Consider the following 20,390-nt stretch of genomic DNA (forward strand, 5'->3'; position numbering starts at 1 on the left):
AGTTTCGAATTTGACCTAGATATCACCAAGATGAACATTCTGTCCAATTTTCATGCAGGTCCCATGAAAAATATGACCTCTAGAGAGGTCACAAGGATTTTCTATTATTTGACCTACTGACCTAGTTTTTGACCGCAGTTGACCCTGTTTCGAACCTGACCTAGATATCATCAAGATGAATATTCTCACCAATTTTCATGAAGATCCATTGAAAAATATGGCCTCTAGAGAGGTCACAAGGTTTTTCTATTTTTAGACCTACTGACCTAGTTTTTGACCGCACATGAATCAGTTTCAAACTTGACCTAGATATCATCAAGGTGAACATTCTGACAAACTTTCATAAAGATCCCATGAAAAATGTGACCTCTAGAGTGGTCACAAGCAAAAGTTTATGCACGCACGCACGGACAACGGACGCTGCGCGATCACAAAAGCTCACCTTGTCACTATGTGACAGGTGAGCTAACAAGAGCTGTCCAGAAGACAGCCAAGCTCGACTATTCGAAATATTGTCCCTGAAGCAGGAAAATATTACCCAAAAAGGTTAAATATCAAAAGAGTTTTAAGTTCAAAAGGGGAATAATTTGACCAAAATGCTTATCAGTTATGGGGCTTGCCGCTATCAACTAGTTTTATAACCCCAAAGGCACATGTGAAGTTTCAATTCAATATCTGCATTAGTTTTGGAGATAGAAACTTGCATGTAAAACTTTAACCAGAATTTTCAAAGTCCAAAAGGGGGCATATTTTGCCCAAATTACATGCCAGAGTTATGGGACTTGATCCAGTGAGGTTAGTAATTGATCTAGAAAAGGAAAAAATAAGTTTCAAATCTATATGCCTTTAAGAAATAGCTGTATGTACTTGCACGCAAAACTTTAACCAGAATTTTCTAAGTCCAAAAGGGGGCATAATTTGGCGAAAATGAAGGTCAGAGTTATGGGACTTGCTGCTATCAACTAGTTTTATAACCCTGAAGACACATGTGAAGTTTCAAATCAATATCTGCATTAGTTTTGGAGATAGTAACTTGCATGTAAAACTTTAACCAAAATTTTCTAAGTCCAAAAGGGGGCATAATTTGGCCAAAATGAAGGTCAGAGTTATGGGACTTGCTGCTATCAACTAGTTTTATAACCCCAAAGACACATGTGAAGTTTCAAATCAATATCTGCATTAGTTTTGGAGATAGTAACTTGCATGTAAAACTTTAACTAAAATTTTCTAAGTCCAAAAGGGGGCATAATTTGCTTAAAATACATGTCAGAGTTATGGGACTTGACCCAGTGAGGTTGGTAATTGACCTAGAAAAAGAAAAAATAAGTTTCAAAGCTATATGCCTTTAATTGATGGCTGTATGTACTTGCATGCAAAAACTTAACCAAGGTGTGACGCCGACGCCAGGGTGAGTAGAATAGCTAGACTATTCTTTGAATAGTCGAGCTAAAAATGAGGGTCACCTTTTATCGCTTACCTGTGTATCACTGCTTTTAACTCAAATTAAAGTTCACAAAGTCCCAACCTACGTAAAACATAATCGCACATGATTTCACATATCAAATTTGGTATGTATGTATGTATAAATGTTTCATAGAAATTGTTATATTATAAATCTTAAACAAGATTTAAACAAGATTTTACAGTAAGCACATTCTGTGTTCATATGAAAAGGATTGGCGAAGAAATGATAGTGAGAGAGAATAAATGAAATGAAATATAGCATTCTGTGAAAGGTCTATAGTTCCGGCAATTAAGAAGCTGTGTTTTCAAAACGCTAAATAATGCCCTCTCTACCCCCCTTTGACATTTTAAGTTTAAAGGTGAAATCATATAAGGATAAGGTCATCTATATACAGGTCAGTTTGTAGGTCTTACCAAAAATTTTGCGGAGTGTGAGTACGTGTATGAACTAAATTAGGTCATTTATGTGGGCTGTAGGACCAGAAATATTGCTAACTGGAAGGAGTTTTTGTCACAAAAACATATGTCTCCCCACTATGTATTCTAAGGACGGAAGAGAGGCATGTTTGTTGAAATGCAGGGCACCTGCAGGAACCTGCCAGCGATATGCACAACTGGGGTTGGTACCGATCACTCCTGTGAAGTTTCATCGAAATCCAGCCAGCAATTTGACCTGTGAAAGCCAGACAAGATTTTTCTATCTTTAACTCTGGCGACGATTTTGTGCAGCGAAGCGGAATATGTCGGTGATATGCACAACTAGGCTTGGTACTGATCATTCCTGTGAATTTGTCAAAATCGGACAGACGGAGGGCGAAGGAAAAACAATATAGATGGAGGGCGAAGGCAAAAACAATATGTCTTGACGTAATTAAGGGTGAAGGTCATGAGGGTCAAGGTCATTTATATGAAGGTCAGTTTGTAGGACTTGCCACAAGGATTGTTTAATGTGACATTTATATTATTGTATATTGCAAAACTTTTTACGCATTTAAAAAAAATTATCTTTAATAATTTTTAATAAATATGATGTTGATCATTACTTTAATTCTTAACATGCTAACAGAAATTTATCTTCCCTTGCGACTAGTGCAGATCAAGATCAGTCTGCACATCCTCGCAGTCTTCCCTGATAGCTATTTGGTCAGTTCAATGAATACCGCTATGAATTATAAATGGTAATGTTCAATGAATACCACTATGAATTATAAATGGTAATGTCCAAATTGAATGGTAAGAGTTAATAAATATGATGTTGATCTACACCTTTCACAAAAATTATGCATTGTAACTTAATATTTACTTTTTCTACTTCAGGTTGGCACCATCGACCCAACCTCCAGGCAGGGAGTCTGAGCTTCTATCAGCTCATACCAGCCCTACGCAGTGAGGCCGAGTTGGTTTCTTACGAACTAGTTAATAGAGGCATACATGTGATACGTCCCGGATTGTCCGGGATTGTCCCGGAAATTACATACTCGTCCCGGTGTCCCGGACAGTCTTAAAATGTCCCGGAAAAATAAAAATACAGGAACAAATGAAAACAATCCCCCAAAAAACTTGTTTTTGTCTATAATTTGTTAAATTTTACACAATAAACAGTCCCCGTTGTCACATTGTTTATTCCTAATCACTTTATGCCCTCGAGCGGGCGAGCGGGACACGTGTTGATTAAGCCTGCTTTGATCACGCGACGATCTTTTGATGACACTGATTAAGTTACAGTCAGTTATTATGATGACCCTGATTAAGAACTGACAGGATTATGCAATCAATAACTGTTTTATGATAGTTAAATTAGTCGTAAATCACTTTGTTTTTAGCACGTTGGCGGTAAAGCTACATGTAGCCTTTATGGAAGAGATTATTGAAAACGGTCATTTAAACGATAATTATTTTAAAAGGTTGTAATTATTTAAGATCTAGATCGATTGTCACACATATTTTAAATTAAAATGCTGAATGCCTTTGCCGACCGACCCCATGAAAATTGACCAGACTCCAAATATTTTATATTGTCGATTTTATCTACAAGATTTATTTTATTCCTTTAAGGATTCATTTAATTATTAGATAAATGTTTAAGCTTTAGAATGATACCAAATTAGCAAGAATCTAAATCACGATGACCAGGTTGATTCTTCGTATATAGTAAGTCTCCTAATTCTGTTCACCTCGGGAACGCAATAAATTCACGTGCCGAACTATAGATGTATTACCCGTATACATGTATTTACCTCCCTTAGAAAGCTAGACGACATTTGCCGCAAATTAATACAAGCGAGTGAACAGTGTTTAGTCTCGGGGAAACTACATGTATATTATGATATTTTTGCATGAAACAGATGAATACCAATGTCACGGTGTATGTCCCGGACAAAAGGTAAAAATCCCGGAAATTTTAACTCAGAATCCCGGACACGTTCTGAAAAATTATGGCATGTATGATAGAGGGAAGGCATTTCAACCAGACAGATTTGGCCTGTGTACCAGGATGTGGAGAAGAAGGTTCAACAGTTTTGGGCCAATTATCTTGAGACAAAATAGGTACAAGTGAACTTCTGAAAGAATGCGCGAAAATCTACCGTCCTCAGTTTTTATAGGGGTTTATGACAGAATTCAATCATATATATATAATTATCACAAATAATTAATTTACGACTATCTATTTATATAACAGAAGTCTGGGTCATGGAAATGCATTCACGAATGTGCAAATTTCCTGTGCGCTCGCCGAATTTCAAACTCGTATAAAACTGTTTTGCGCTAACATATTTTATTTTTCTTTCGCAAGTTAATTATTTATGTTATAAACCCTACAAAAATACCATTGATTAAAGAAATACAGGTATATTCCGGTAATGGAAAATGTATTCCGGTTCTTAGGTGGATTCCAGTTATGCATAAAGTTCAAGTTAGCTGTTGTTTTCTTCAGGCAAGCAGTACATTTTCAAGAAATCATGTGGAAGCGGTGTACTTTCCAACTGGACTCGCAACATAATTAAAATCACAAATATTTTTTGTCCAAATTATGTCTAATATAGCCTTAAATGCACCATTCTACTTGTAGGATATTAGAATTAATTGGAGCCCTCCGTACCTCCCCCTATCCTGGCATCCCTATTTGTCTTGCTTCTCAACTCAGGCTTGTTGCAGGAACCAGTATTCAGATTCAGAAGCTGCAGAATACTAGAAATAACTGTTCAAGCATAGAAACAATTGGCTGTTGATTTTGCAGATAACACTAAAAGTATAGCATCGTGCGAACGAAATTCTATTCAAAACCTTGTTCATCATTCACTAGTTAACATGATCAATCAAGTGGAACATAAATCAGACAAATCGTATTTGAGTGATATTTTCAAAAATACCCTGGAATGCACTAGCCTGCACTGTTTAACGTCCATTTTCGAGAACATATATATGGGGGAGCATGCCCCTAAACCCCCTAGCGAAATCCTCTCAAAAGGCCTACAACATCAAACTTCTCAGCTACGCCCCTGTTATTACAGGATCAAATTTAGCAGTCACTAACTGGAGAAATTCAAGTAAGAACTAGAGCTGCTTTTGAGAAAAACGCACGTCTCCAACAACTGCCTAAACATCTGGATAGTAGTATAAGATCGGATGAGAAATGTTCGAGCATAAACCCTCTCCCTATATATTCTGAATTCCCAATTCAGTACTTTGATTATAAAAACAACCCAATCAGACTTTCAGTGCTCTGATACAACCCAATCAGACTTTCAGTGCTTTGATACAACCCAAACACACTATCAGTGCTTTGATTATCAAAAACAATGTTTTAAGGACCATAATTCCGAAGTATCTGGGCCAATTTGGCTAGTTATCAAACTTGGCCAAGGACCTATTAGTAAACACATTTTGTTAAAGTCTAGTGAAGATTGGATGAGAAATGTTCGACTTAAGAGCGCAAACAAGATTTGTGACAGACAGACGGACACACTGACACAGACAGGAGTAAATCAATATGTCTCCCATCCCACCGTGTGGTGGGAGACAATTAAAAGATGCGAGTAGGAAATTATGGCACCCAATATTCTTGCAATCACGTTCGAAAATCAGCAAATTTGCTCAAACTGTCCTAAAGTTGCGCTTTAAAAGTTCCTTTGTGGTAGTTTTTTTTACCAATAATCACATGACCACTTGTAGACCCTTGTTGCTTAGTACAAATGTAATTATCAGATATTCTAAGTAAGCGTCTACATGATATTTGTTTCTGTTTTGGTTGGTGATTTGCAAAATCCTGCGAAAATGGAGAGGAAAATAACAAGTTTCTTCTGGCAAAAAAGGCCTACAGAGACCGAAAGTGCTAGCAAGACCACGGGCAGTCAGGGCCCGCCCTGGCCAATAACTGGCTGTAGCCAAATTAAGATAAAGCTTTTAAAATCATAAAAAAATATGTTTAAAATTGCAAAATGGATCATCAAATTTGTAGCCAAATTGAAAAATTTGTAGCAAAAGTGGCAAGTTATTAGCCATCGGGTACAATGGCTAATGGTAGAGTGGGCCATGGGCAGAGACCAGAAAGAACCTAAAACTTCTTAGTCCAGCCAAAAGTCCAAAGAAACATCAAGAACTTTGGTTCGTACTTCTGAAACCTTAACCACAAAGTCCTGGCCTGACTCCACGGCATCTGTTTGAACATGAAAAAGGAGGAAACTGAGCTGAACATTTAAACATTTATATGAAACCCAAACAACAGCAAAACAACTTAATAAATTTAGCACGTATGCAGCCTTTTTTTTTAAATAATTGCTAGTGGAATCTGCCATTTTGCTGGTGAAAATAAGGCCTGGCACTTGCAAAAACAAGAGGGCCATGATGGCCCTGTATCGCTCACCTGAGTGCCATTGCTCAAAATGATATGATCAAGTTTTGACATACATGTAGAGCACATAGGCATACACATTAAATATCATCAAGATTAACATTTTCATGTAACAGTCCCTTCTGACCTAGTCAGGGCCAATTTCCATACCAAGTTTGAGGGTCCAAGGCTCAAATGCTGCATTTTTGTAGTAACATGACTATTCCTTACCCTGGAAGACTTAAATAACATTTAAAACCAATCTCATTAGATGCTGCTGAGATATATTTGTTTTCTTTGTTCGGGCCCCCGTGACCTTGACCTTTAAAGTTTAACGCAGTGACCCCAAAATCAATAGGGCCCAGGGGTAATCTACTCTGCATGATTAATCATCCTATGAAGTTTCAACATTCTGAGTCAAGTGGTTCTCAAGTTATTGATCGAAAGTGGTTTTCCATTTTCAGGCCCCTGTGACCTTGACCTTTGACGGAGTGACCCCAAAAACAACAGGGGTCGTCTACTCCATAAGTCCTGCCAACCTATAAAGTTTGAAGGTTCTAGGTCAAATGGTTCTCCAGTTATTGATTGGAAATGAAGTGTGACGTACGTACGGACGGACAGGGCAAAAACAATATGTCTCCCCCAGAGGGGGAGGGGTGGGAGACATAATAACTCTGGAACCTACAATTGGATCTGACAGATTCGTTATGGAATCCAAGATTTATTGTTGTGAAGATATTTTGGAAGTTTGTATCAAATCAAACCATAAATGAAGTCTCTATATAGCTGTAAAAGCCAAAAAAGCAAACTTTGGACCTTTAAGTTTAAGGGGCTATAACTCTGGAGCCCATGATGGAATCTGGCAAGTTCAATAAAAGAACCAAGATCTTGTGGTGATACAAGTTGTGTGCAAGTTTGGTTAAAATCAAATCATAAATGAAGCTGCTATTGTGCAGACAAGGTCAAAATAGCCAATTTTGGTCCTTTCAGGAGCTATAACTCTGGGACCCTTTATGGGATCTGGCCAGTTCAGGAAAGGAACTGACATCTTATGGTGACACAAGTTTTATGCAAGTTTGATTAAATTCAAATCATAAATGAAGCTGCTATTGTGCAGACAAGGTCAAAATAGCTAATTCTGGCCCTTTCAGGGGCCATCACTCTGAAACCCATAATGGAATTTGGCCAGTTCAAGAAAGGAACCAAGATCTTATGGTGATACAAGTTGTGTGTAAGTTTGCAGGGTCCACGCTTCTAGGCGACGTGAGCGAAGTGGTCGCTTTTTTTCTGATGACTTCGCTCTGTTTGTACAGAAAAGCGAAAAACAAGTCGCCCTAAAATCTGGCGCCCGAGGCAGTTATCATACATGTATATATCACATCTATCAGCTTCTAATCAGCTTGTAAAAACATTACATAATCAATTAGCGAAACTTATCCCGTTACGGGTTGTGAACTTCATCTGTCAACAAAGTATACTCCGCCTATCACCGAATATCGTTAGGATGATTTTAATTGGTCGAAAACTTTGGAAACACCAATCAAACGAGGCGAAACAAAATTGCCTTTAATTGATTTTGTGCATCACGTGTGAAAACAAACAACTAAAAACTGTCTAAAGTAGGGTAAATAAAAACAAAAACACAAGTATGTCGACGCAAGAGTCAGTAGCTGATTATAGGATGATAGCCCATCTCAAATTGACCGACAGGGCCTAAAGAAAAGCTCCGAATAATAACCAGAGTTGTTCGTAATGTATGGTTTTAATTGCGGCTGCCAGACGTAAATAACTGTGTTATAAACAAATTAAATTGAAAATCAGACAACAGATACTTAATTTCAATCAATAAAAATCAATCACAATCAATTTTAGATAAGAACACGTTGGCTTTTATCTTTTTGTAAAAGTTTTTGAAAACGAAAGTAGACTGTCAGAATGTCTGCTCGTGGTGACAACTTGCCGATATTTCATGAACATTTTTCTTAATTTTCTTCAATAAAAGGTATTGTCATTGTAGACTTTAGTATCAGATACTGTCCAGTGCTGTTAAATTGTCTTTGCGTCAAAAAGATATTCTTTAGACTGAACTTGTCACTGAAGAATTGGCAATGCTTATGAAAGTGTATCAGTATCCGGACATAAAATTTTGGATATCCGGATTTTGACCAGCGGGGATTTAAGACAGGGGTGTGCAGGGATAAGAATTATAATTAATTTTCTATTGTTAGTTTTGACTGGTGGAAGGAAGATGAGCCTGGCAAATCCCACTGTGTTATATGTAGACTGGCAAAATTTGATAATGCATATGCAAGGGGCCATGACACATGAGCCGAACAACAAATCACACTACACATGCCTGTTATAATACTGATGATGAATGTGTCAAACTACTGCATAAATACATGCTCACTGTGTGTGTTTGTATTTTATACTTGGCATTTTGTACTTATAAGTAAAATATGTGTTGTTTTGAAATGTTATTCCTTTGTGTTGTACCATGAAAACTGTAATATACGGTGTAATTAATGACCGTTTTGACCTGCAGCCTCACTTCTCCGTTCTTAGAAAACTTCTCCCTATTTACACTGAAGAGAGAAGTCACTTCTCCCAATTTTTCTGGGCTAGCTTGAAGCCTGGTTTGGTTAAAATAAAATCATAAATGAAGCTGCTATTTGCAAAGTCAAAATAGCTAATTCTGGCCCTTTCAGGGGCCAAAACTCTGGAACCCATAATGGAATCTGGCCACTTCAAGAAAGGAACCAAGATCTTATGGTGATTCAAGTTGTGTGCAAGTTTGGTAAAAATCAGATCATAAATAAAGCTGCTTTTCTGCAGACAAGGTCAAAATAGCTAATTTTGGCCCTTTCAGGGGCCATAACTCTGGAACCCATAATGGGATCTGGCCAGTTAAAGAAAGGAACCGAGATCTTATGGTTATACAAGTTGTGTGCAAGTTTGGTTAAAATAAAATCATAAATGAAACCACTATCGTGCAGACAAGAAATTGTTGACGCACCCACGTACGCACGCATGGACTGACAAGGGACAAGGGTGATCACAAAAGCTCACCTTGTCACTATGTGACAGTTGAGCTAAAAAATAAAGTTAATTCAATCCCTGTAATAATAAGTTAATAACCACGAAATATATTTTTAAAGACAAAACTGCAGTCTCTGTACTTTACCACCATTCTCAATACAAAACCGACTGTTCCCAAATGGAGATGTATGGTAAGAGTACTGTATACAGTATAGGGATTAGGAACAACCTTCATTCATAATAGAATCATATGGCCACGACAACTGGAAAAAATTAAATGATTATGTGTGCATTTAATTAAGACTTCGCAGTGGCTAGGATTATGGTATCGTATTGTTAATTATTAATGTAACTGCCTTAACATAAGACTTGCCTTTATTCCTAATTTTTGTAATAAAATGTTTAAAAACTGCTAAAATCAAATTTAGCCTCAAAATCGCAGCTTGAAATTAACTGATTTACTTACGGTTTGCATAAATAAAGGTCAATTGTAACTTTCAGTCGTTTCTGTTGACTCTCATTTTTCTGAAAATGCCAAAAACTCAAAAGTCAACAAAAATTGCTGAAACTCACAAATGACCTTAGGCCAGAGTTTTTTATTTTTTTGTTACTCGGATTTTGGGCAGAAAAATGTTGACAGGAGGAGGGAAAAAAATAAAAATAAAAAGGCAGTAAAATTACTAAAACAACAGACGATAAGTGATCACTTCAAATGTGTTGCCTGAAAGGATTTTAACACTACTTTAATACGCATTTAACATGTAATACAAAGAAAATTACCATTCTGTGTTTTATTATCTTGAACATAAAATTGATGATTTCAAAAACTTTAACAAAATCACTCTTTGTGCATGGGTACTATTTGCCCTTGGTCATAACATCTCCGACGAGTATTAAATTGATGACTGAATAGCAATTTTCAATGGTCTGATCAGCTGGTTTCATTTTTAGCATGTGCATACTTTTATTTTTAATTCATTAAATTTTCTGACCAAGATCTTTATTTAATACATTTTAATATTTATTTGTTGTGTTATAAGTCACACTGACACAATTTTATAGGTCATATGGTGACTTTCCAGACTTAAATGGTGCTGGAAGACCCCAGGTACACCTCTGGGCATCATCTCAGGCAAGAATTGGCATCTTGGTAGAATGGCCTACCTTCCGTCAGCCAGCTGGATATCTTTTTCACATGATGACCTGAGTGGGGCTCGATCCCACAGTGGTCAGGGGCACGTGATTCAAAGTCGGGCCACTCTTTATTTTATATTCAATGGTCAGAAAATGACTGAAAGCATAAGTAGCTAGATAGGTCCCTGAAAAGGATTTGTATGCAATGGAATATATAGATAAATACCTCCAATCAGGCAACTTGTAATATATATATATATGTCTTCATAAGCATATCACAGGGTTTTATCCCCTTCATAATAGGGTCCTTCCCTCAGAAAATATCTTTTAAATTATGCAGTTTTCCCCAAAAACTGACTTTACATAAGGTTTTTTATTCCCCTTTGCCCAAACACCGAGCTGTTTTTGCTCCAAATCACAGGCCTGGGCCCCTTTCCCTCCTGGTTAAAAAAACCCCCCAAAATCTGAAACAGATGACTCCTTTGGCAGCACTTTGTTGCTCCTATACGTCATTCTCATGTAAATATATAACTGCCAAAGGCATGTCAAATTCACATTCAGTGTTGCCGTTGTTATTTACGTCGGGTAAATCTATGTTTTTCTAACATTTTGAGACACCGTTACTGACCGTAACCTTTACAGAACTTGTTTTTCGTTGTTTTATTGTCTATGCTAGATCACAAACCAAATATTCCGCTTTTCCATCGCGCATAAATCGTTCAAAGACAATCTTAAATTTCACTCAAGTTTTTGTTTACGTACGGGAGATGCTTCCATTTGAGCGGAAATTGCGCCTATATGACACTGACGGATAATGCGCTGATGAATATCGACGTTGTCGTCGTCGTCAGAATGCAGCAAAACATCGATCGTCGCCCGAAAATAATTTTGAAATTTTTGAAATTTCAATTTTTATTTTTTTCGAAAATGACGGAAAATAGGGTCGGCGGGTCTGAGGGTAGCAAGACGTTTTGACCCCTTGACATTTTGACCCCTAATAAAATAAGATGACACCTTGACCCCTTGACACTTTGTCCCCTATTTTCAATTTTTTCATAGTGACACTTTGACCCCTAATAATATTTTTTTTATTTGCCTGGTTAAGTGAAAAATTTACATGTTATCACTGATTCTCAATAACTTAGTCCATCAGCCAGAAATATTTTGTGAAAAACTAACTTCGAACAAAGTTGTTGTAAATGAGAGTTTTATTATTTATATGTATCCAACATTGTAAATCTAAATTTCTGGATGCCTAATTTCCTTAATGACTCTGATATGATCATATGAAGAAAGGAGGGGTAAACGCATTCGGACTCTTGCTTTAAATATCCGATATACACCATCATTCTTTAGATAAAGATGTACTGCATTAATTTATATCATTGTTACCAAACCAATGCTTATTTTTCAATAAGTAATAATATCCCTATCAAGAAGGCATGAAAACGTATGATACGATTACTGAATTAATAAAATATTTGCGTTCAAATTTGAATGCATTTTTTGCGAAAAAACGCCAAAGCAGTAATGTAAATATTTGAAATTATTCAATTTTTGCTGTACTAATACAGGTAACAGTATGATGAAATAAGTGGTTTTATATCATATTTTGTTCATTTGCGATTAGAAAAAAAATCACAAGTTACGGATATATAGCAATGCACTTGATGGAAATGCCTATTTGAAAAACACACCATGAAGGTATCGGAAATTTCATGCGGGTAAGATAAGGAAACTTTCTAAAATGTATAAACGATTAAGTAAAATGAACTAATTTGTGACAATAAGCTTGTATTTTATTTAAAATGAACACAAACAACATATAACAACCATTACCTTCATATTTTCTAGATCATTAAAAGTCTCTACTTTGAGGAAGTACTTAGAACAAATCCTACGACACATGTCGATTAAATATACGTTTGCAATTCCAATACATGACAAGTTAATGTAAAACAGATAGGAATTAAAATGTCGTTTAAATCTGAAATACAATTTACAATCTTTATTTAAAAATGTCAATGTAACGTGGACTTTATACATTATGGTAACGGAATTTTTTTGGTAACGGATATTTCTATTGTAGCATAATTGCAGGTTACGGTTGTGGTATATAACCGAAAGTGATGACTTATCACTCAAAAATGAAATATCTGTATCATTAACATAGAAACTCGTAAGAACTATTGTAATAACACGACAAACTGACACAAAACGTACTTATACCGCCTGTTTATGACATATAACCAGGATATCAAGCACTGTTAAATAGATTATTCACCTTATCTAAGGTTTCAATGTCCAATTTGTACATTCTTCTGGACTTTCCTGTAGCAGAAGGTTCGTCGACCTTACAAAGAACATCAGCTTTACTAACCCAAATAACATCTTTCTGTCTAGGCCTTTGAAACAGACTTTTCTTGGATTCCATAAAATCAACCTGAACTTCTGTTTTGTCTTCATCAAGAATCCTACCTAAGTACCATTTACCTTCATACACTGCTGTAATAAAATTTCCGACTTCATATTTTTGAATCTCTGTATTTTGCGCAGTATCATTTGAAGTAACTGGTCTAGTGTCAGCTGAACTTGAGTCGTTGACAGTACTTGGGCTAAGTGAATGTACGTCGTCGTTTGTTACCTGACGTTTGGCTGTTGTAGTTAAGGTCCAAGTGTTGCAGACATTTCCTTCTAGACAACCAGCACAATAGCAACTTACATCTCTGGTAAGTATTTCCCCATTACCTAGTCCCTTAACAGCATGGATTTTCATGGTACCACTGACTGCTTTAAGGGGAATTTCACTGATTAACTGATTTTTCTCTGAACATTTACTAGCAGACACAAATCGAAAGCTAACATTCTTCATGCTTGATATTTTGGACCACTCAAAGAAACTTTTGGCATCCTGTATGACAAATTTACTGCATCTTATGGCTTCATCCGCGAGCCTTTTACAACTCCCACCTAAACCGTCACATGGACCCTTTCCATGGCCACTCTCAAAATAATTCCAGACAGCCTGTACTCCGTAAATATTATGATGATTAGAGACCACGTTGAAAATATATTTATTTCTGTACTGACTAGATGGAGAATCACTCCAGTAGTGAACTGTATTTAACATCGGCTTTATCTTCTTCACTTCGGGAATGATATCATCTATGAAGGCAATTACAGTTGAAGCTTTATGAGCCATTTCATCTGACACGATGATGAACGACTTGTGTTTAAGCTCTGAATTATCATCCTTGTAGTAAACTACAATTGGGTGCAAAGTAACCGATGTTTGATTGAAGTAAGCGCTCTGGACTTCTTCTAATGACCGACATGAATAATTTTCTGCAAAGTCAAGTTGCATGATGATGTCATTAGCAGGTAAATTTTGTTTCAGGTGTCTGATTTGTTCATATTGCGTCCGCATTCGATCTACATGTTGCTCAAAATCTTTCATCTGATTCTCAACATGTTCAATGAACTTGTCTTTAGGCAATGATGTTTCTACTACTCTTGTTACTTGTTTCTTCTTTCCTTTTTCTTCTATCTCTACCCTTGTCCACTGCGATAATGTAATATCACCTTCAAAACTCGATCTTAATTTGTCTGTATCTATCTTATCTTTTATCACCACTTCTGGGTTGGAAGGTACTTCCACTCCTGCTTTGCGCATTGCCTTTACTGTGAGAGCAGCATTCTGATGCTTTGTACATAAGCAAGCCAGACGACTAGTGAAACTTGCCTTTAAAATGTATGCTGGGCGGCTTCGACAAAAGGCTGATAATGATATTTTCAGCTCAGGATTCTCAGACATAAATTTCTTATGAAGATTGTCTAAGTAGTCTACCAAAACATGTGACTGAACTTTTAGACCTTTCTTAATACGTTTAGCGTCACTCTTTCCAGGTAATGTTCTGCTGTTATCTTCTCGTTTAAAAAATGTTTCTATTTGTTCTCTATACTTAAAAACCTTGCCTCTCCTTCTCAGTGGCTTCAGCTGAATCTCTTTACTCTTTGCTTGGCTTAAACCGTGACGACACAAGCCTGTTCTGGCAGCTACTGTTCTAATACACTTGTACTTCTTCAAAATTCGGCCTGAAATAACTCTGTGGATGGCTTTCTTAAGACCTTGTTTTGACTGTTTTCTTGTTTCTGAAATTTCAGCTGTCAATGCATTTCTCACCAACAGTGGATGCCTTATTTTATCTTTTTGCTGCTTAGTCAACCTTGCATCTTCCATGATTTGTTCTGTTCTTTTTCTTGGTGTAAGGTCCAACTGTTCTTTATTACCGACATCTATTTTGACCTTGAGCCTTTGGTACGCTCTCTGTGTTGTTTTGACCTTTGTTATTAGCTTTTTCCGTTCTTGTTCTAAAATACGAATGCGGGACTGAGCATCCGATATATCTCTCTTCCAACGTTTTAGGGCACCTTTTCTCCTCCCATTTGGACTTTGAAAATCGAATCGTATTGGCAATCTTCCTCTGTTATGTGATGTTCCGGGTTGGCTTTCAGCGCTTTCATAACCACTTGTCTCCTGTTCTCTCTGAATTGCAGTTCTAAGTTCCTTTTTCCTTTGATAAAATTTTCTCAGGTTATCTCTATTCTTTCGGTTTCTCTTTTTTCTATCATTTTCTGACAACTGTGCAGATGGGACATAACTCCTGTTCTTTCTTTCTCTTTCTTTCCTCAGGTATTCAAGTTTGTTCTTCTGCTTCAATCTTTCTCTATATGCACGCTGGATTTCAGCCCGACTTTTCCCCATATTGATCTAGAAAAAAATAAATTTCCGTTACTCTATATAAAATATCCGTTACCAATGTATAGAAGGGTTTCTGGCATTATTTGTCAATATATAATTACAGCATAAAACAGGAAAGTATCTATACGATCTGCAAAAAGTCGAATTATTAAGTTTGTAATGAAACAATATTCCAAAATAGAAGATGTAGACAAATAAGTGGAACATCATCAGCGAAGCATAATACACATGAGATTATGAAAGAACAACTGAGAAATAGGCTTGCATAATGCTAAATCAACAAGAATATTACAGCTTGATGCATTTAACAATGATATTAGGTCAAAAAATAATATCTTAATACTACTACAACCATGAAAAAATAGGTATAATGAAACTGAAATTTCCGTTACTATGCAGTAACGGAAATTTGATATATTTGCTGCGACTTTTGTCAGTATCTCCGTTATTCGATGACGTATGACAAGATTTCACAATAAACATATATGTATGATTAAAGTTATAAAAACATGAAATAGTCATTTCGGCATAATATTATCATCGGCATTGAAATAAAAAGAAGATACATCAACTTACAAAAATCTGAGGTGCACAAGTTCCTTCTCAGTCAATAAATATACGCTCTAAAATGATATCTTCGAACTCGAGGTGGAAGTGACGTATGAAATGACGCACTAGTTATGACGTGATACCTGGTTCCCGGTTGCGAGGCTTGTTTACGGAAAATCGTCACGGAAATTTGAATAACGGAAATTTTGTTTTTTTGTCTATGACCTGTCATTGAAGATCTGCAAACTGATTAATGAAGTTTTCTGTGAATTTATATTATCAATTATAGTCTAACTATGTAATAAATTTAACAAAATTGTGAAAGTTTTGTCAGTTTTTTCATTATACTTTATAACGGATATTTTGCTGATTTACTTTTTATAGGCTGCATCAACATTTGCCACAGGTCAGACTTTGATATTTTTTATAATTTCACCAGTTAACGCATTTGCCGATGGAAACCATATATACAATGACTATCTAAAAGCATTTCTGAAGATCCAGTAGTTATATGATATCTCTTAACCTTGAAGTAAAACGTACAGTATCGGAAATTTTATGAAAAGCGCAAACTCTGGCGACATACATAATGCGTGAAATATTTATGAAGTTACATCATGATGAATTTATTCAGCTTAGTTAATACAAGTATCCATCTCTGAATGCACAATATTAAAAGAAATAGAGCCATTACAGCAGGCAGATTCAACATAAATTGGAGACAAACTTAACTTACGTGTGCTGGCGACAGTAACGGAAATTTAAAATAAGAATTTAAAAGTTAGCTTACAAATGGAATTATTGTAGAACATTGGTCATTTTTATGCTGTTTAAGTGGTAATCTGTAGTGTTGCAAATGAACCTCTGAGTAACCTTTTTCTTAATGTTAACAGGGAGTTATGGAGACTTTTCAATAAAGGGCTTAGTTATTGAGAATCAGTGTATATGTCAATGTGCAGTGTTTATTGTTAGCTTTTATAGTTTTTGTTGAATATTGACAGATATTCTGGCTCAAATATTTAACATTATTTTAGTGTTTTAAACAGACATCAGAAAATAATACAGTTTTAATCACATTATTTGAAGATTTTGACATCAAAAGACACATCAAAGAATATGTAAAAAAGCGATAATGATATAATGGTAAGTATAGATGCTGTATTAAAATATAGAATGACTTTGAATCAAAGAAATCATTTGATTTCAATTTTATGTAAGTGGGCTAATTTGCAAGTAATTATAAGATAATCCCATTGATCAATTCTTTCTTAATTGTTGGTGTCCCTTAATTTGCTAATTGAATATTATATATCATTATGATTAATTAAATCACTTTGATGTTTGATATCGTAAAATTAACTTTCTTATGTAAGAAGTTATTTCATTGGTTTTTTATTGTTTCTCAGAATATAACTCAATTGTTAAAAAGGTTTCAATTGGTCCCATAGAAAAACTGAGTAACTAAGTTTTATGATAAATTGCAAAATTTTACTAAATATGTTATTCTTACAACTTTGTATGTTATTGGAATATATTATCTGTGAGTGTGATTATTGTGATTTATAATATTGTGATAATGTCGGACAGTGACAGTGACTCTGATTTGTGTGTTAGTTGTAGTGTAGAAGTAACAGAGAATCAGGATGGTATTTCCTGTGATGAGTGTGAAAGATGGACTCATAGGACATGTCAGTCAGGTAAGTGTAAAATGTTAGCTCTATATCTTTATATTACCATGGTTATATTAATATCTAACTGAGTCAAATTGATATTGTATTTTGTAAATTCATTTGTATATCTGGACTGCATTGTCTAATTAATGTTCTGTTTACTCATAATAAATTGAATCTGACTTATTCATTTGAGCTGTTTATCGGAATTAAACATATTTGGCTATGTTTGGTAAGATTTTGGAATGAATGCAATTATTTTCCACTAAGCTATAAATATTATAAGAGTTGTTGGACAACCCAAGGACATATTTTATCACACATAGCAGTGTTTATATAATTGTACAACATGTTGCATTAAAAAATGTCAATGATAAATTATGCAAAAATTATTTTATAAGATTTACTAAGTATAATAGTATTGTAGTTATTGCAGTCAGAATAGATAGAATATCAAGGATGTGTTTGTTGATTTATTAATATAAATGAATATATGAAAATGGTTTAAACGTAAACATATGTATCGTGTGTTATGTCTAATTTATCTGATCAATTTCAGGTTTGTGGCAGGCTCTTCGGGAGGTCTTCCCAGGTACATCTCTACATGGGTGTGCTTTCCACTGGGCTCAGTCCATCATTCGTCATGTGAAGGAGCATGGTCTCGCCAAAACTTACCAGGACAGGACAACCGTTCATCAGCTGATAAGCAAGCTACTTGCTCTTCCTTTTCTACCGGGTCGGGACATCGAGAGAGCGTTCCAACGTCTGAAGGACCGGGCCATGACCAGCTCGCAGCCAGTGCGGAATCTTTTCCAATACGTCTGGGACCAGTGGTTGTGCTCAAGTGTGTGGACGGTCGATAAATGGAGTGTCTACAAGCAGCCTGTACGCACAAACAACGACCATTCTACGTGCTAGTTCCACTTCTTCATCAGGAAGGAAAGTTGGTATCAATCACTGTTGCTCTTGTGTCTCAACAGGCAGTGATCAGGAACCGCCACCAAGTGTATGTGTCAATGGACAATGGTATTGGCGATCTTTGGGACAAATACGATGACCATGACATTGTGTGCGAAGACTTTCTTGCCCAGGTTGGTGAGATCTATGGCCGTATGTAAATCCTCAATTAAATTGAAAAAACAGTGCCAGTGACTGACCAGTATCAAGTAAATAGTGTACAAAGTGTATTATATTTTATGTGATGTATTTTTCTTATTTGTGTCTTTGTTGTCTTCTGTTTGATTTGTATATTTTACAGTCTTCTGTCTTTTGTATAATGTTTATATATTTATGTTGTGTTGTCTATTTCATGTAAATAGTGTACAAAGTGTATTTATTCAATGTATTTTATGTTTTAAGTGATGTATTTTTCTTATTTGTGTCTTTGTTGTCTTTTGTTTGATTTGTATGTTTTACAGTCTTCTGTCTTTTGTATAATGTTTATATATTTATGTTGTCTATTTCATGTAAATATTGTACAAAGTGTATTTATTCAATGCATTTTATGTTTTAAGTGATATATTTTTCTTATTTGTGTCTTTGTTGTCTTTTGTTTGATTTGTATGTTTTACAGTCTTCTGTCTTTTGTATAATGTTTTATATTTATGTTTTCTGTTCCATGTACATAGTTTAGCGTTACTTGTATTTATTTATAAAAATAAAGTAGAATACCAGTAAATGAGAAGTTTCGAACAGAGAGTTATTTTTTATTTCAATTAATAAATGAATTTATTTATATCTAATTACTAACATGATAAGTAATTTCATCTAAATAATTGCTTAGATACCTGCAAACGTTTGTGAAACATCATTGTTAATAATACCAACACGAGTAAACCAACACTCATAATTTAAAACCATACTTTGTAACCTACTCATAGCCTAGAACTTGTCCATTTACAGCTTTTATCAATGACTTGCATACACATTAAGAAATTAAACTGCAGAAAAATATACCCCTAGCCACAAAAAAATCTAAGGGGTCAAAGTGTCAAATAAAAAAATGTAGGGGTCAAAGTGTCACTGAAAATAGGGGTCAAAGTGTCACTAAGGGGTCAAGGTGTCATCTTTGGTAAAAAAATTTAAGGGGTCAAAATGTCAAGGGGTCAAACCGTCTGACATTCGGTCTGAGTAACGAAAAATCAAAGAACTCTGGCCTTATATAAAAGATAAATCCCCATGCTAGGCGGTGCCTTAATTCATATTACATATATAGGACTATAGAACATTAAAAAAGATTTAGTTACTAGAACCTGTGGATCCATACCCGTACGAACTTTCGTGTCCGAAATTAAAGTCACTTACCAATTTGTCCAACCGCAGAATATGTATGTACAGATTAATTTTGATACGCGGAATTCATAATAAGGGAGTAAATCGACTTTTTGTTGATTCGTTTATCGTGAAATAGATCTGTTTCCAGCCATAAAAGTAAACAATAAAAAATAAATCCTCAGAATTTTAACCGGAAACTGGAAAATGTGATTGATTTACAACAAAATAATAATAATACCAAATCCGGTAATGGTAATCGAACGAACTCTAAAGTTATATAAAAAAAAATGTTACATATTGAAACTGGCAGGTATAATAACATTAAACGAGAGGATAGATTTTGGAATTCAGTTATTAAAATTAGTACACAAGCTAAATAATAATTGTGTTACGTATGACGATCAGAACATATTTATGTGGATTTTATCCCGAGAAAATGCATCTTTGATTGAGGCTACTGTTTCTTTTTTACTAAAGTTAGACAGCTTTGATATCAGAAGAAATTTACTGATAAATTATAATAAAAAGACTTGTACGAGTATATTCCACCGGTATAAATGTTGTGTGATGTACATGTATTTTAAGTGTGAATGCTAATACTATCAATATTGTGTTTATATTGTACATTGACGAATATTTACTGTTTATTTAATTGTGTTTACAGTAT

General features: G+C 35.3%; 1 protein-coding gene across 1 annotated transcript in view; it reads right to left on the reverse strand.

Moving 5' to 3' along the window:
- The window catches only part of LOC123564563 (N-alpha-acetyltransferase 60-like), a 37,724-nt gene extending 17,809 nt beyond the window's left edge, over positions 1 to 19,915 (reverse strand). The window contains exon 1 of the mRNA XM_053537204.1: positions 19,754 to 19,915. The gene's annotated coding sequence lies outside the window, so the exon portion shown is untranslated. The remainder of the gene's footprint in view (positions 1 to 19,753) is intronic.
- Between the last annotated feature and the right edge of the window lie 475 nt (positions 19,916 to 20,390).

The sequence above is a fragment of the Mercenaria mercenaria genome, chromosome 2 (assembly GCF_021730395.1).
Source record: "Mercenaria mercenaria strain notata chromosome 2, MADL_Memer_1, whole genome shotgun sequence".
Classification (NCBI taxonomy): domain Eukaryota; kingdom Metazoa; phylum Mollusca; class Bivalvia; order Venerida; family Veneridae; genus Mercenaria; species Mercenaria mercenaria.